Source organism: Mandrillus leucophaeus, unplaced genomic scaffold (assembly GCF_000951045.1).
Source record: "Mandrillus leucophaeus isolate KB7577 unplaced genomic scaffold, Mleu.le_1.0 Scaffold103, whole genome shotgun sequence".
NCBI lineage: Eukaryota > Metazoa > Chordata > Mammalia > Primates > Cercopithecidae > Mandrillus > Mandrillus leucophaeus.
This window is the reverse complement of record NW_012098432.1, coordinates 1,857,569-1,875,931: the sequence shown is the minus strand read 5'-3', so window position 1 is coordinate 1,875,931 and position 18,363 is coordinate 1,857,569. Positions and strand designations below refer to the sequence as shown.

The window sequence follows — 18,363 nt, the reverse complement described above, 5'->3', positions numbered from 1 at the left end:
GAATATATTATTCTTACTATTTCAAAATTCTCATAAAACCCTTTAATAGCCTCATCATTTTTCTACTTACAGTTACATATGCATGTGTATGTGAGATGGGGTCCTTGCAAATAGTGGCATATTTCTATGAACTATTTTGAAAATTGGGTGAGGAAACTGATTCCGATCAGTTACCTCACTGTAAAATGGGTTAATGATAATGCTTAACCAGTAGGTTCTAAGAATTCAATGAGATAAACGTTGTAAGCTCCTCAACATCATGTCTGGTATGAAATAAACAAATGTTGCTAGTATGATTTTTCTAAATATTAACAATAAACCTTCATCGATATTATAGGGAATTAGCTGATAGCAATCAACATCAAAGTTTTCTGATAACATGATTACCTCTTTACCCTCCAGTATCCTTTAGGGACTTACTAATTATTCTTTATTTCAGATAGGACCTTTTGCTGTTGCCATCTCTTGTGTGGGACATTCTCCTTCTCATCAATTGATTTTCTAAAAAAAGAATTTTAATAATTTTCAGGTTCTATTTATTCTCTAAATTTAGCTCCATGGTATTTTTTTCTCATTCCCAAATTTGTGTTTGTGTGTGTGTGTGTGTATCTGTCTCTATTTATATACACTTGGTACATTTTTTAGATTTTTATGTATGTATATACATACCTACACACATTTGTGAATGTATTTACATAGTGAATGTGTTTACCCTGCATTTAACACAAGATGTGATAAAATGTGTTTGGTGAAGATAAAGAAATTCCTTTCTTGTATTTTAGTTAATTATATACATATTTTATAAAAGACTTTTACCCAGCTATAGACCTGGTGAAGAAAGAACTGTTACTTTAATTGCCTTAGTATCACTTAAGGCCTTTAACAGGCTTGGTGTGTAGAAATAAGTAAGTGAATCTATAAAAAACGTATTTCTCTCAGTAGAATCTTTTACCATGTTTAGTTTCTGACAGTGTATGTACTTATGGTACATATGCATTTTTAATTTATTAAGTTATTAAAGTTTGTTATTATTTAACATAGTTTACATAGATCCATTTGGAATATATGTTGAGGTAAATATGTATTGGCATCTCCATTTTTTAGAGTTCATCACAATGTTATGTCAGTTACTCACCAGAAGTTTTGTGAGGCCAAGGGCACACTTTTCTGTAAATATAGCTGCCATACTCCCAGAAAATGTTAATATCAATAACATGATGATGATGTAATAACATGGACGGGAAATCTCACAAAAGATTATCTTAGGAGTTTAGTAAGGTGCTATATTTAAAAAATGTAATGCTATCTGAAAGTCAGATTATTTTTTGGAATTTTACTTTATAAAATCACTTGAATTCTAGAGTGCATACTGTAGTATTTTTTTGAATAGGGGATTATAAAATAGGACATCATAAGTGAGGAAGAAGAATTAAGTCCCAGCTGATAGGACTAATCAAATAAACTTCAGAGGTGGAAAATTATTTTGAATATTCTGTTATGATAATGATGATAGTCCTATGATGTGTATAATCTATTAAGAAAATTGTTTTTCAAATTTATAAAACTAGGAAGCTCGTTGAAGATTTTTCAAATATCTTTTAAGTTCTTAGCAGGTATGCTTAATACTGCATGCCTTAGAGATTTAAGAAACAAATAATTCTTAGTTTGGTTTTAAAGATAAAAACTTTCAGTTTCTGGTGCCTACAGGGTATATTACCATTTAGTGGGGCATTCAATAGTTTATTGATTGAATATATTTTCATTTTCTTGAAAGCTTAAAATACACTTAACAACTGACTTGTTATTCTGTAGTATATAAGTTTCATACTTTAGGCTCAAATTAATTCCTAGTTGTTTAATTAAATTGGATGTTTACATTTCAGTTATTTTTCTTAGAGAAAAAATGTAAAAGAGGAATTTTGATGTACTCAAAGATTAATGGAAATATTGAAGCTGATTGACCTTAGTATCACAAAATTAATTAAAATTAAAGGCTAACAAAACTATCTTCTTAATGAAAGGATCAATTTATTATCTTGTTTATATGTAAGATTATAATCTTACATATAAATCTTACATATAAATCTTACATATATAAGATATTTATTAATATATTATTCAAAATATCCAAATTATTTTGAATGATTTTCTGTTGGCATCATCAGATAGGTTGGTGGTTAAATAGGCAAACAGCTATCAGCAGTCATGCATAATTAAAACAAAAAGATTGTCCAAGAGTTTAGAGTAATTGTAGCCTAGAGAAAAGAAATCTGCTATGTAGGATATACAGAAATTAGTAGTGTGGTATAGTTATTCAACTTTGATTAATTAGAAAATGTTTAATTATTTGCAACTATTGAACTATTTTATGAAGAAATGACAGTTAATCTAAAAGTTATTCAGTACAGTAGTTTATAATAATTATAGATTTATTACATTAACACAATCTTCAAAGTGACAAAGATAAAGAAAATAATTTCTTATTAATGTGTTTTCCATCTGTAGAAAACTTAAACTTTGGTATATTTTTTAGATTTCTCTTTATTTTCAAAACGGTAGTTTTCTACAAAGAAATAAAACATTATCATTTTAAATGATTATTTATTTATTTATTTTTATTGTACTTTAAGTTCTAGAGTACATGTGCACAATGTGCAGGCTTGTTACTTTATTAATGAGAAAGTCTATTCATTATTAAACGTTTTATACGTGTTAGTAGGGGCTGTATTTTCTGTCATTAAAAGTAATTGATTCATTTAAATATCATAAAATATTTGAAAAGTTTTTAAGAACTAAAATACTACTATAAAATTATTTAGTTTCCACATATATGTTATTTTAATTTGGATAACAAATAATAAAAGACATTTCAGCATAAGAGATGTCAAAAAAGAAATATGACTTTATTGTTCAAAATATAATCATTTATAACGACTAATTTCTATATTTAAAACGTTAATATAGAATATCTAGCTATTTAATGCAAGTAAATAATCCCACTAAAATAGGATCAAGATATAATTGTAAATATTTCTTACAACTTTTAAATTAAAATTTAAACATTTCTTTCATATCTTTGAAATAATATTTGTATCTTAAAATGTTGTATTGCTTATATATTATCTTAAATATCACAACAGCTTATGAGGGAGGCAGAACAAGTGTGAAAATTCCGGTTTTACAAATGAATAAACACAGGCTTAGATGTTTAAAGACCTCTTTTTTGTTATGAATAATAAATATGTCTTGTAAATATCAAAGCTTGGTTTGGAACTCAGTCTGATTTCTTGTTCTGTATACTTGTCTTCATATTAATGATTACACAGACATAAACTACTCAGAGTTACAGAGTCTATTTTATTTTCAATGGACTCCAGAACAGCTTTTGATTTTATTTTACCCTCTGTATTGAATATGCCTGTCATAGTTAGGGATACCTCTAATTTCCAGAAAACACCGTTTCCCCTTCTGTGCTCCATTCCCCATCATATTTTACTCTTTCCAGTGAACATATGTATTACATAAATAATGGAAACATCTAAGAGGAAATGGATCTACATAGGGATAAGAAAATCAGGCAAAGGATGTTATATTGAAAATTACTTATTATTTTCCCACCACATAACATCACCATTATCTTTTTTCATTGTCATTTTTAATTTTTTGTTTGTTTGTTTATCACTTCACTTAATTTGGGCATAGGAGGTGAGAGAGTTGTTTTGTGTGTGTGTGTGTGTGTGTGTGTGCGCGCGCGCCAAAAGATATGCTTACATAGCAGCAATTCAAGCAAGTTAGAACGGAAACTATTCAAGTATAGATAACTTTACATTCTAAACATTCTCTTTGTTTTGTTTTGACTGACTACATTCATCACAAGTTTTAAGAAACAATTTTAAGGTTGCTTTTATTAAGCATATATTTAACTTCAACAGCAGATTTAATTCACTTCAGAGAACTAAAACATCCAACTTGCATAGGTAATTTCAAAGAATGAAGAAGTAGAGCTCTTTGATCACTCTCGATGAACATTTCTCCAAATGGTGTTTTTTGGGGACTGCTAATGGGAATGCTAATCCATCTACATGATGTTAATCAACATGTTTTAAAAAACTCCTTCAGCTGACTTATATATGATCAGCACTCTTTATCTTCTAAAAAAAATCTGATGCCTACAGCATGTAAGTAAACTTCTCTTTAATATGACTATAAACTTTTCTTGTCAGTTGCCTTTTGAGATTAGCAGAGTCGGTTAAATATGAATGTGTTGAGAAAGACTTTTGTTTCTACAAAGTTGAATTATTTGAAAATATTAGATAAAAGTAATTGTTTAAAATAACTATTTTTAATAATATTTAAGTATATGTAGATGGGGTAACTAAAAAAAATTGGAGGAAAATAATTAAAACCTAGATGACTTCTCAGAATGCTTCATAAATGTCTTTAAATTGTCATTCCTCTTTGAAAAACAAGGAACTGAAAATATGGTAATCTTAGTGGAAGTGGTATGTGATAGAAGAAATATAGTGTGGAATTTTAGTCCCTTAGTTACTAAGAAAAGATGCTGACCTGATGTTTTAAGACTGGTACATAAATATACACTTACGTATTTTAAGTAAAAATATTTATGGTATGCACATAATAAAGTACTTTTTGTTTAACTGACCAACATGATCTTCAGATTTTTTTATAAGATTGCTTTAAAAAACATTGTATGCTGTTGCAAATAATTTTAGAAGACACATATCTTCAAATAATATACGACTAATTAAGCATATATGTACCTTTATTGCACATTCATGGAGAGAAATTTAAATTATAATTTGATATTTATAAACATCTTTGCTTTTTGAGTGAAGGAGATAATAATGATTTATTCATTGATACAACTAATAGTGTTTAAGCATTTACTATATGAGAGTATTCTATTAGATGACTGGAATCCACTAGAAAAAACAAAAACAAAAATCTCTTGTCCTCAAAAAGCTTATTATATACGTCAGGTAAACAAGTGGAAACAGGAAAAACAGACAGCAACAGAAGAAAATAGTTTTTTAATAAGGACAAAAGTAATGAACCCTGTGTATTCTTCTCCCATTGTGTTCCAATTAGATTTCTTTTGTTACTATGAAGGAAACCAGTGCTATTTGAGCTTTCACTTCAGGAGAAAGCTTCCAGAACTCAGGCAGGGCACCGCTTCCTCTCCCAATCCACTCCCTTTATAGAAATCATAATTTCTCCATATAGTATTACACTTCACTTTCCCAACCTTATGTAAGTAAGGGAAATACCATTCTGGCTTTGTTGTCACTCATGTTTCCATGTAAAAGGTTCTTTCTCAGCAAGCATGCCCTGCCACCCAATTATCCAATCTAGGATAGCTTCCCATTCAAATGGTAAGATACCCATTTTCCACGACATGATATGCTCTTTCATGATACTGTATTTATTGTCTTTCTCCCCTTCTTTTTAAAGCAAATAGATTTAGGGGGTCCAAGTGCAATTTTGTTACATAGAGATATTGTGTAATGGCAAAGTCTGGGCATTTAGTGTATACATCACCTAAATAAAGTACATTGTACCCAATAGGTAATTTTGTATTTCTCACCTGCTCCTATCCTTACACCTTTTAGGATCTCCTACGTCTATCATTCCACTCTGTATATTCATGTTACACATTGTTTAGCTGTCACTTCGAAGTGAGAACATGTGGTATTTAACTTTCTGTTTCTGAATTATTTCACTTAGGATAATGGCCTCCAGTTTCATCCATGTTGTAAAGACATGATTTCATTATTTTTATGACTGAGTTGTATCCCACTAATTCTGCGTAAGAACAGGGACTTTGCATACTTCATGCCAAGCATTGCCAAAGTGGTGCCGGACCCCACAATTGGTACTCAATGAAATTTTGTTCATAGAAAAAATGTTTTAGACATAATTTTTTAACTACAAAGCCTTTCAATATTTAATATGACAATGTTAAATATCTATTTTGGCAAATCTATAGTTTTAATAAAACTATTTTGGGTTTTTTTTTTTCTGAGAAGTATCTCTTTAAACCAGTGTTCTTCATAATACAGTTTGAGAAACATGCTTATACATTTATTAGAAGATTTGCCTATTAAATTTCTATTTTAAATTGTGAGGGAATTGAAAATATTTATAATACCTTATGCTAGGTGTTAAAACCACACTATTGGTCTCCAAATTGGTTATGAACTTAAGTGACAATAAATTTAAACATCTGAAAGGGTAGTGAAAAAGCTCTCTCTCATCATTTATAGTACCAACTTAATGTCAGCTTATTCTATGGCCGTCTGTTTACGCTCATATTCTGACTGTTGTTTACTTTGCTATCACTGCAAAGCATGATTTTTTCCTCCTAGAACAAAAATGTTAAAATGATTTTTTTATAACATGCTCATTTGTGATCCTTCTAAAATTCAACTCACTGTATAATATAAACAAAAGCCATAATCTTATAACTATATCTAGAAATTTCAGAAATATCTGTATTAATATGGTCAAACATTCTATGTTTGCATTTCTGCTTATTTTTAATCTTCAATAATTGTTTTAATTATATTTCGCTTCTAGACTAATTCTTGTAATTCGTTCACTTTTCAGAAAGAAATGTAATTATGCAATCTGCATGTAAATGTCAGTTTTTAAGAATGTGGTTCCCTTACTGTAGCATGAAATACTGAATCAAGTGTGAATTTGTATTGAATTTCAACTGGAATTCATTTAAAATATTATATTCTAATTTGAGCAACTATTTAGAAAATTTGTGTTTCATTCATAGTTCATTTTACCAGGGCAAATTAGTCAGTTTGAAAAGTATCTGACAGAGTAATAGTGGAACATACTGATGTGTAGTGTCATCTCTAGAGTTAACTGCTTCATTTTAAATCATAATGTTGCTACCACCTTTTGGACGAAGTGCTTAACCCCATGTGCCAATAGTGCATATTTTATAGAATGGTTGTGAGGACTTATTTTTATAAAATGTGTATATTTTAAAAACAGTGCCTGACTCATAGTAAGCGCTTAGTAAACACGAGTAAATTATTTTACGTTGTTTACGAAAAATTTAATGAATGAGAAGGAAGTTTCTGTTCAGAAATATCCTTTGTAAAAATTGGGCTTATCAATAGAGAATAAAATCTTGATTTTGGCTGAAACCAAGGATGGAGGATGTCTTTATACTATATAAAAACCTTTTGTGGAAAGCTAAAATTTTTAAGTTCACAGATTTCAAAGTGAGAGTAATCTAGATTCTTTCACTTCCTATTGTGACTTTAGGCAAGTTTACCTCTCAAAACCATGATTCAAAACGATAAAATGAGAATGATTCCATACTTCTTAGGGTTACTCTAAGGAGCAGAAAAGGAAATTTGTATAAAGCACTTAGTGCAGTGTACAATACATAGTAAATGATTAAGTTTTTATTATTGTTTTAAAGTTATATTTAAACTGATTATTTTAGAAACCACTTTGAGAAAAATAAACAAATGTACAAACAAAAATCATCTGACAAAAATTGGAGTAATTACTACTGAAATAGAGGAATAAGAATAGTAAAAAAAAAAAAAAAAAAAAAGGTGAGCATTAACAAAAGATAAGCTTTACCTGCATAGCAGTTTTGCCTGAGATAGAACCATATACAAGAATAGTTTTATGTATACCTCATTATTGTCAAAGAACACTTGTTAGGCTTCCCCATGTTCATATTCTTGTAAGGGTCTATTAACTAGACATGATACCCTTTAGAAGGAGGTAATGAGATGTATTTTCTCCATGTATAAGCTCCCTTTCCGTAATAGCTTTGATTCATTGAGAACATGCACTGTGTTGCTGTGGAATATAATACACTAGTAAAACTTTTTTCTCTAATTACAGGTGGAAAAAACTTTCCCTCTAATTTTGAGATGTAGCTTTTAAATACTAAAAATCACTATCATAATTTAGATGATGGCTTGTTAATAAAAAAATATGTCTTCAGTTATCACAAAGAGTCATTATTGTGTACAGAAAAAGGGAGTTTGAAGAACATATAGTAAATTTCAATGTATAGAAGAAGAGAAGTAAAAGAGTGTATAAAGGAGATTATCCACCTTAGGTGGCACCTAGACTCATGCCCGATTTATCCTTATCCGTTACACATCTCTTCAGGAAGCCTGTTGTGTCCTTGGCACCTAGCACAGTGCCTGAATTCATGTCAACTGAATTGAATTGAGTTACAATCTATAGCTCCTTGTTTTTAATGTAATTTTTAAATATTGATATTATATACTTGGTAACTACTGACATATCTTGCACTGCAAATTTTGGCTTCATAGGACCTAGTCATAAAACATTTTGTTTGGTCTTGTCATAGTTCAGATCACATGATGCAAACGTGATAATTTAAAAATGTGTAAAAGATTTGGAAGTCAGCAGAAAACCATATTTTATATTGAGGTGCCTTTTGGAAGACCTTCCATATTTTTTTCTTCCTGTTCTTAATGAATTGTTTAATGAAGGTATGGAGAATTATAAATTAAAAGATAAAATAACCAACGTCATGTTACTATTTAGTAAGCAAACTGAAATGAGATTTTATTGGCTCCTATATATTGTTCCTTTCATGAAAATAAAAAAGTTATTAGTGAATTTTAATGTGTAAAAATACACTGGTATATTTATAGGTAGATTTATAGAGAATTTATAAATAGATTAGTTTTCAATTATAAGCTATTTCTCAGTACTCATTATCATTTTGAATTTTTAAGATAGTGTTTCAAAAAAATTGAGGACTTACATTCTGTATATATGCATTACAAACTTACATATAATAATTTAGTTATTTAATTGCCCTGTGGAATCCAATGTCTAGCTAATTTTATTTTCTAATTGTCAATAGCTTATTTATGTATAATGTATTTCTTCTTTGTCTCTGCTCTGTTTTCTACAGCATTTTTCACTGTAAGTCAGCATTAGTTAAACATTTGGGGGACATATTTTTTTCTCAATAACCTTAATGAAACAATGCCCTGCTAGAGGTTGCTGAATGTTCACTCACACACACACGACCGTCATGTACCTCTAAAAGCCTGTTCCATAGTTTCTGAATTTCAGGGCTATTGATATTTCTAGCCATATAATTCTTAGTTGTGGGATCTGTCCTGTGTGTTGATGATGTTTAGCAGTATCCTTCACCTCTACCCCCTTGGTACCAGTAGCACCTACTACCTCCTTGAGTTTTGAAAACCAAAAAAGGAATCTAGTTATTGTCAGATGTCCCCAAGTAGACAAAATCACCCTGAGTTGAGAACTCCCGAGTCATAGCCCAGTGGCCCTTGATTCATGGAACACAAATTAAAAATACCTGCATGAATGGAGATTAGGGAAGGATAATATTAGGGAATATCTGTTGGTGATCCTTTTGACAGTAGATCTATTGTCATCCTCAACTTAGGACAGTTCAAGCTTCTTATCTCATATCTGCCGTAAAACAATGACTAAAATAAACCTTTTCCAAGTTAGAAAAGCTTACATGATTTTTCTTTTTTCACAAAATGTTCAGAGATTTATCTGGGGGAAGTGACTCTTAAGTATGTAATATTTGGATTTTCATTCTTTATGAATTTAAGATATCTGGTCTTCACAGGGTTTGATTCCAAGGGAAGAATGATCAATTAAGTAATTGGTATAGCCTCAGATTAGAATTAACATTTCTCAGGGCTGGGAAGATAAAATAGGGCACAAAAGAGACGTGTACCCCCAAAGCAGTGAATAAAAAGTAAATACTTCGGTAAAGGTGGCCATTAAGTTGCCTTCTCCTTTTGCCCCTTCACTTTATTTGTGTTGTTAAAAATTACTAATTGTAAAAAGGAAATAAATATAAGTAGATCTTTAAATATATGGAGGAGGGGCATTTGAGACAGAGGACATACATATCAACAAACATGTTACATATGTTTATTTTTATAAAAATCAATGATGATATTAATAATAACAGTTACCCCTTTTTAAAGTGCTTCCTATTTGCTAAGAACAGTGTAAATCAACTCACACATTTTTTTTCCCCCTCAGTTCTCATCCAGCCTTGTTAGATAAGAAATGTTATGTGCTATTCTTAATGGTTTGGCCAAAGAAAATGCAGATTAAGAAGTTAAACCACAGATCTTAATTTGGGTAAAATTAGTGTTTCTGTTACTCTAGAAACTATTCTGTTAACCACGCTGTTACATGGATTTTATATGCACATTCCAAGTTAAACTACAAATCTTAATTTGGGTTTAAATTAGAGTTTGTGTTACTTTAGAAATTATTCTGTTTACCACGTCATTACATGGATTTTATATGCACATTCCATTTTTATTTCTCATTAATATAGGTTCAAATTTATATATTTAAGCTGTATTATTTCTCTAATAAGGTATACAAAAATTTGGTAAATAACAGCAAATAGTACTAACATTTTTGTTTATGCACAGAATATATATTCTAGTTTTTACCTATATTTTAGCTCATTAATTTTCTTCTCCTTCTCTGAACTGCAATAATGAATTACATGTTAGGAAACAATTTATGTTTGATATATATAAAGTAATGAACTTACATAGTTAGGGTGATTATAATTCATAATTCAATTTTAATTTCAAATGTGTATTTTCTACCACCTCATCAATTTAAACTAGATAAACTCAATACACAAACAAACAAAAAGCACAATCTTGTTTTCTTCTCTTGAGAGTGGGGTAGAGGAAAAGGATCTGGCCAGCTGGTGCATAGATACAATTTTCAATAAATGGCAGTGAAAACAGACTTGTTTGGAATCTCCAGCTGGATGAGCATTGTGTCAACACTTTTGTGGTATTTCTTGATGATATCATGTTAGTCTGAAGAGCACTTAGCAGATATTAATTATCATCTGGTGAACACTCTTCAGTTGAAAAGGTGAAAATCTATTCAGTATGTGCAATGCATGCTCAGTTGTTAAACTAAACTGCAAGCTACTAAGACTTAATGTTTTGGTGTTCATGTAAGGTGTAAAGGAAACAGATGCTGTGTATTGTTCTATAAAGTATATGTTACCAAGCAATTGTTTCCAGTTTCTAATATTTTTATTAGTGAGTGCATTAAATAATTTAGCTCTATTTGTTGCTGATCGTTTTATTGTACAATTACCATGTAAAACATGTCATACAAACTTCTAGATTGGGACTTAATATCATTTTAAGCTATCATTTAATTTGGAGCAAATATAATGTTTTCTACATTTCCATGTAGAAACAGTCTTTCAGAACTTTAACTTGACTTCAAAGGCAGGAAAGCTCCTCCTTCAATTATTGCATCTAGGCTGCAAGCGTTTTTGGAGCATCTCCTAAATACATACAGTTCTACTAGGACAAATTTTATCAGCCATAAATACACCTATGAAGGAGATATTAGTGTACTGCATAATAAACACATTACATGTAAGCTTTAGTGGTTTAAAATTAAGGTGTATTGGCCGGGCACAGTGGCTCATGACTGTAATCTCAGCACTTTGGGAGGCTGAGGCCTGTGGATCATGAGGTCAGGAGATCGAGACCATCTTGGCCAACCCCGTCTATACTAAAATACAAAAAAATAGTTGGGTGTGGTGGCGCGTGCCTGTAGTCCCAGGTACCGAGGGAGGCTGAGGCAGGGGAATTGCTTGAACCTGGGAGGTGGAGGTTGCAATGAGCTAAGATCATGCCACTGCACTCCAGTCTGGGCAACAGAGCAAGATTCCATCTCAAAAAATTTATATATATATATATTTTTGATAAACCAGAGTAGGCATTCTTAAATAAGTAAATCTTAAGTACCACACAAGGGTCAGAGTATATTAACACCCAAAGTGAATGGAGATACTTTTGTGCTTTCTTTCTTGCATTCTGAATATGCATTCATTCGTTCATTCATTCATTCATTCATTCAGTAAATATCTATTCAACAACTATCATTTAAATGATAGCTGTGTCAACTATCATTTAATGTTGCTGAACATAAAATAATAGGTGTTCATGAATTCTGAATTAAGATTTGATCTATTTATTATTTTTATTTCAACTATTTGAAAGTAAAATAAAATATTCTGCAGTAAATGAAATTCTATTAACAATGGTGTGCATAATAGATTAACACACAAAGAGAACATTTAACTTATCTGTACTTCCTAGTTAAAAATGTCCCTGTTCACAGGTTCATTTTTCATAATACATCAACTTCATTTCAAGGCATAGTAATTGTGATGAACCATAAATAGAATTGACAGGCTGACATAATGAAATATTGTCTGAACATTTGAGAAAATAGAAAATCTAATGTGGATAATGGGTGAAAAACACATCAAAAACAAATATATTAAAATGTAGATAGACATTTATAAATTTTTAATACATTTATTGAGCTGGGTGCATAAATATTCTAAAGGGGTGTATGAAGAAATAAGAATAGCTGTAAGGTTTCTGGGGAAAAAAAATCAGCTATAAGTAATATGAAAGAGAAGTTTTTAAACAAAGACTGGATATAACTTATCTTGGAAGTATATGGAAAGAAAAAGACAAAGCATTTCATGTAAAATGTCAACATTGTCCTGGCTATTGAAATACATATATATATATAGATATATGCATATATATGTATATGTAGTGTGTGTGCATATATATATATATATATATTTTTTTTTTTTTTTTTTTGAGATGGAGTCTCACTCTGTCACCCACGCTGGAGTGCAGTTGCACGATCTCACCTCATTGCAAGCTCTGTCTCCTGGACTCATGCCATTCTCCCACCTCAGCCTCCCGAGTAACTGGGACTACAGGCGCTTGCCACCAAGTCCGGCTAATTTTCTGTGTTTTTAGTAGAGACGAGGTTTCACTGTGTTAACCAGGATGGTCTCGATCTCCTGACCTCGTGATCCACCCGCCTCAGCCTCCCAAAGTGCTGGGATCACAGGTGTGAGCCACCGCACCCGGCCCAATGCTTTTTCTTAATGTGTACATGAAATGGGAGCCATGGTGTCATTTTTGAAAGCACAACAGTCTTTCAGAACTTTAACTTGACATCAAAAGCAGGAAAGCGCCTCCTTCAATTATTGCATCTAGGCTGCAAGCATTTTTGGACCATCTCCTAAATACGTACAGTTCTGCTAGGACAAATTGTATCAGCCATAAATACACCTATGAAAGAGATATTATTGTACTACATAATAAACACATTACAAAGACAATACATAATACTTCAATCCTGAGAAGTAGTACATGTGATATAGAAACATAGAAGTGTGATGAAATTTGAATTGGACCTTGGGTTATATATAGAATTTGGGTTAGGAGATAATGTAGGCCATTCTAGTTACTGTTAGAGGATGTCATCCAACTCGGCTTTGGACAGTGTATTCATTGGCCTGGGGAAAACCATTTGTAATCACTGAACGTTTTATTTTATTACCTGTAAATTGGTAGGATTTAAAAAATTATATGACTTATTAAATTAATCTTTGCATTTCAGCTTCAGTTAGTGTCTATTTACTGATCATCTTTTTTTCCAGCAACACATCCAAGATCCAATTTCAGTTCCTTGAAATATCCACTTTAATATCATTGATGCAGTATTGCTAATCTCTTCTAAAATCTTGTAATTCAAGTAATATTTATATTGATTTCAATTAAATGCATCCATCATTGGATTAGTTTTTCCTGTACTTTGTTTCTTATGCCTATTTGATTAGCATTGCCTTTGAAATGTCTTGCAGATTCCTCATTTTCATTTCTACTGGTAACAGTGTTCCAGTACTTATCACTTTCTGCATGAACACTTACGTATTCCTAGCTTATTTTCCTATTTCTTTCTTCATACGCTCTTTTTCTGTAGTTGAATGGAAAAGACCCATATTGGCTATGCTCCAGGATATGGCAGAAATAATAATATACTGAAGTAATGATGAGTGTTGATTTATTATTTAATCCCTCTTCAGGCTTATTGTCACTCCATAAAAGTATTGTGATTCTGTGATTTGATCTGAAATTCACTGTCTGACTTCCCTGCCTGAGCTTCTGGGCATCTAGCCTAATGAGATGGAAAGATTTCCTAGAGAGTCCCAAAAGCATCTTAATGTGAACTTTTCAATTCTTCAAGTATTTCCATAAGAGAGAGAATGAAAATAGAACTATTAGAGATTCTTTGTTGACAATAGGAAGAGATGACAAATGAGGCAATGGAACATTATGTTGTCCAATATCTTAAAAAACCCTCTGTCCATCAAATCAGTGTAGATTCTGAAGCCACATTTTCAAATAATTTGAACGATTTCCACATCTTCAGCTCTATAAGAGCGAATTCACCCAACTAAAGGAAGTCTTCTCAGTGTCTGTACTTACCAAACTATTTCTTGAGGCTAAAGATCCTTTAAATGAAAACAACAACAGCAGCAGCAACAAAACAACCTGCAAATTTATATACCTTAGTAAGCAACACCAATTCATTGTTCTTCGCAATGTAATTGCTTTCTAAACTTTAAAAATTTTACCTTGCCCTATTCAGAGGTGTGAACAGAATGATATGGAGATATATACTATCAGATCCATAAATTTATATGTTAAATAGTATAAATAATATACTACTTTCAGAGAGTCTATATCCCCAAATGGACACACATCCTGATGAATTTGGAATGCCCAAGAAATACTACATTGAAAGTATCTCCTCTCTCTCTTACTCTCTCTGTCTCTCTCCCTCACCTTCTCTCTCATGTATACGTGCACAAATATTCCTCACCTTCTTTACAAATGTTTCTAAAGTTAATATATGTACTATAGAGTCCACTCAAGTAATATAACTTAGTTACAGAGGAAGAGAAATCAACAACTGTGTTACAGATCTGTAGTAGGGTGTTGAGATGTGAGTTTATCAAACCAAATTTGTGGTTTTAAGACTTGATATGCTATAGTTTGAAATATTTTTTGAGCTCTGGGAGGGATTTAACATTAAGTCCCCAGAGACATAAAATACTATTTCTTGAATAAACTCCCTAACTTCCCTAGACAAACCTTTAAGAAGTAAGGCTAAAGGCTAGGTGCAGTGGCTTACTCCTGTAATCCCAGCATTTTGGGAGGCTGAGGTGGGTGGATCACCTGAAGTCAGGAGTTTGAGACCAGCCTGACCCACATGGAGAAACCCTCTTTCTACTAAAAATACAAAATTAGCCGGGCATGGTGGCATATGCCTGTAATCCCAGCTACTTGGGAGGCCTGTAATCCCAGCTACTTGGGAGACTGAGACAGGAGAATTGCTTGAACCCGGGAGGTGGAGGTTGTGGTGAGCTGAGATCGCACCATTGCACTCAAGCCTGGAAAACAAGAGCAAAACTCTGTTTCAAAAAACAACAAAAAAAGTTAGTTTGCATACATTTTCATGTAAAAATTCATAAATGGATGCTCTAGGAAGATTCAAATAAAATATGGTTAATGAAGAAATGCACTCATATAGTCAATTACTTGTAACCAAGATTCTGTGATAGCCACACAATAAAAAGTAATATGCTGAAAGTTTTCTAAAGAAAACTGTTTTCTCTTATCAGTGGTTTTTCTGAGGGAGTAAACAAGTAAGTTTGGCCAAATGCACCCTTTAGAACAAATGAAAATTGCTTTGAAGAAATCTAAGAAAAATATTTTATTGTAAAGGTATAATGAAATCAAACAAAATAATGTGTACAATCAGTCCTTTGTGGGTTCATCATCTGCAAATTCAACCATGGATCCAAAATATCTGGCAAAAAAATCAAGGATTATGTACGTACTTAGTATGTACAGACTTTTTTCCTTGCCTTTATTCCCTAAACAACACAGTATGACAGTGATTGACATAGCATTTACATTGGATTAGGTATTATAAGTAATCTAGAGATGAAGTACATGAAAGGATGAGGGTAGGTTATATGCAAATATTATGCCATTTTATATAGAGACTTGAGCATCAGATTTTCCTATCTCCAGGAGTTTCTGAAACTAACCCCGTATGGATACCGAGGGATGACATAATTTGTGTTTGTCCTTTACTTTATGTGATTTTGAGTAAGTCTGTTTCTGAAATACTTTGTAACTATTACCTATTAATGTTTATACTAATTTAATTTTTATAATGGATATGATTCATTGAAAAAAATCTACATAATACATTAAGCGTATTTTTGTTTAAAATAATTACTTCAAAAATCAGTGTAAAACTACTAAAGGAAAACACATAGTGGATTAACCATATTATATGATATCTTTAAGGTGTACTACAGCCTAGAAAGCTGTAATATGATCATAGTCTACTTTTTCTCATACAGAGTCACAAGAGAATTTCTAGTAAATGGGAGTCAATTTTAATGTCCCATTACTCTCCCCACACATTTTCTGTTTTGCCAAAGGATCTTCACATAGGCATAAGAAATCCTCTGGTGAATTCGACTGGGGGTTCCCTACAAGAAAAGAATTCATGAGTTCATAAATTTTTCAGTCCCTTCAATTTATCTGGAGAGTTATGGATAGCATGCTGGGTAGCAGTACATAGAGCAGATCATCTTGAAAAATAATGCCATCTCCATAATGGGGAGGTTGCTATTTCCCAGTGGGGGTGAGCTGTTTAGGCTGTATAGATACAGCCCTATTGCGGATTGCTGCTGGCAGGGAAAATCACATTCTTCTTGGTTTCCATATTGCTTTGAATATGTATCAGTGGCTGAGATTTTAATTATGTCAAAAAGAGCACATGTAATCACCCTTAAGATATTGATAAAAATGAACAAAGAATTTCACAGTTAACTGTATCATTTTCTTATTAAAACCCCTTTAATGTACGAAGATATTACAGGATTCTGGGATTTTTAAACAATATTCTATGCCACGTATGCTCTATTCTTAGCCATAGTGGCAAATGAAAGTAGATTGACTTAATAGTTTTTCATATTTCTTTTAAATTTCATTATTTACTATTTGAAGGAAATATTTCATTGTTTTTTCCTAAACAAATGAGCAGCTCCTTTTACAAAGAGTCATTTTTTTCCTAACATATTATATCATAATATGCTTGTATATGTTAAGCTTAAAATAGTTTTATCTGACTAGGTAGGGAAAACAGTAATGTTAGAAAGGTAAGGGTAGTATATTAGTCAGAGTTCCTCAGAGGAAGAGAATCAGTTGAAGATGTGGGTGAGGCTTGGAGGGGCGTGGTGGGAAGGGAGAGAAGAAGTGAGAGCAAGCAAGAGAGAAATTTAAGGAATTGTCTTATTATATTGTGGGACTGGAGATGCAGGCCGGGTTTGTATGTTGCAGTATTGAGAAGGATTTCTTCTTCTTTGGGAAAACTCAATAATTGCTCTGATAGTCTTCAATTGGTGGAACTGTGTAAGAGGCCAATGTGACCTACCCACATTATGCTTTACGCAAAATTTATTGATTTAAATGTTAATCACATCCTAAAAGTTTCTTTGCAGCAAAATCCAGACTGCCTAGCCAAGTTAAAACATAAAACTAACCATCCCATATAGTAAAAGGGAGGTTTTTGTCATTACTGATACCAATACAGATCTGTCAAATGTTGCTTGAAGATCTGAGGCATTTGTAACAAAAAGGACTCATGTACAAAATAATAGTTGCTTTGTATTCGTTGAGAAAGATATCAGAATAACTTCTTTCCAGGCAATATGCATGTTACTCCCTTTTCTTTCCCTGTTCTTCTTTGCCAGGAACTGCATCTCTCCTCCCTCTTTCTCCTTTCAAAAACTCAATCCAGTTTAAATTTCATAACAAATGTTAAGTTTTATTTAATATTCGATTCTCACATTCATCTCCCTTTTTGTGAAATCCTTTAGTACCTATAATCTTGGCCACATGGCTGAGTGTGACCAACAAATTGTCATTTGCTTTGTTTTTTATCTTGTCTTTCATGTGTTAGCATCTGAATTTCTTTGGGTCAAGAGCTTTACTTCCTATTTCCTCTCTGGCCCATATATATAGTTCCTTGCTCATGTTAAGCTCATAATTAGCTACCGGGAAATATTTGTGGAATTACTTAGTTCATGTCATAATTTTACATATCTACTGAGGCTGATGAGACAAATCATAAGAAGAATAAACATCTTTTAGCCCATCTGTGCTGCTATAACAAAAATACCATGAACTGGGTAGATTTTAAATAGCAGAAATTTATTTCTAACAGTTTTGGAAGCTGAGAAGTTCACTATCAAGATTCCAGCAGATCGGAGTGTCTATTGATGATACATTTTCTGGTTCTCTAGCTGTGTTCTCACATGGTGGAAGGGGCAAAGGGTTTCTCTTGAGCCTTTTTTTTTTTTTTTTTTTT

At 31.9% G+C, this 18,363-nt stretch overlaps 1 protein-coding gene across 2 annotated transcripts in view; it reads left to right on the top strand.

The window, feature by feature from the left end:
* The window catches only part of NEGR1 (neuronal growth regulator 1), a 942,943-nt gene that overhangs the window by 14,480 nt on the left and 910,100 nt on the right, over positions 1-18,363 (top strand). The window lies entirely within an intron of this gene.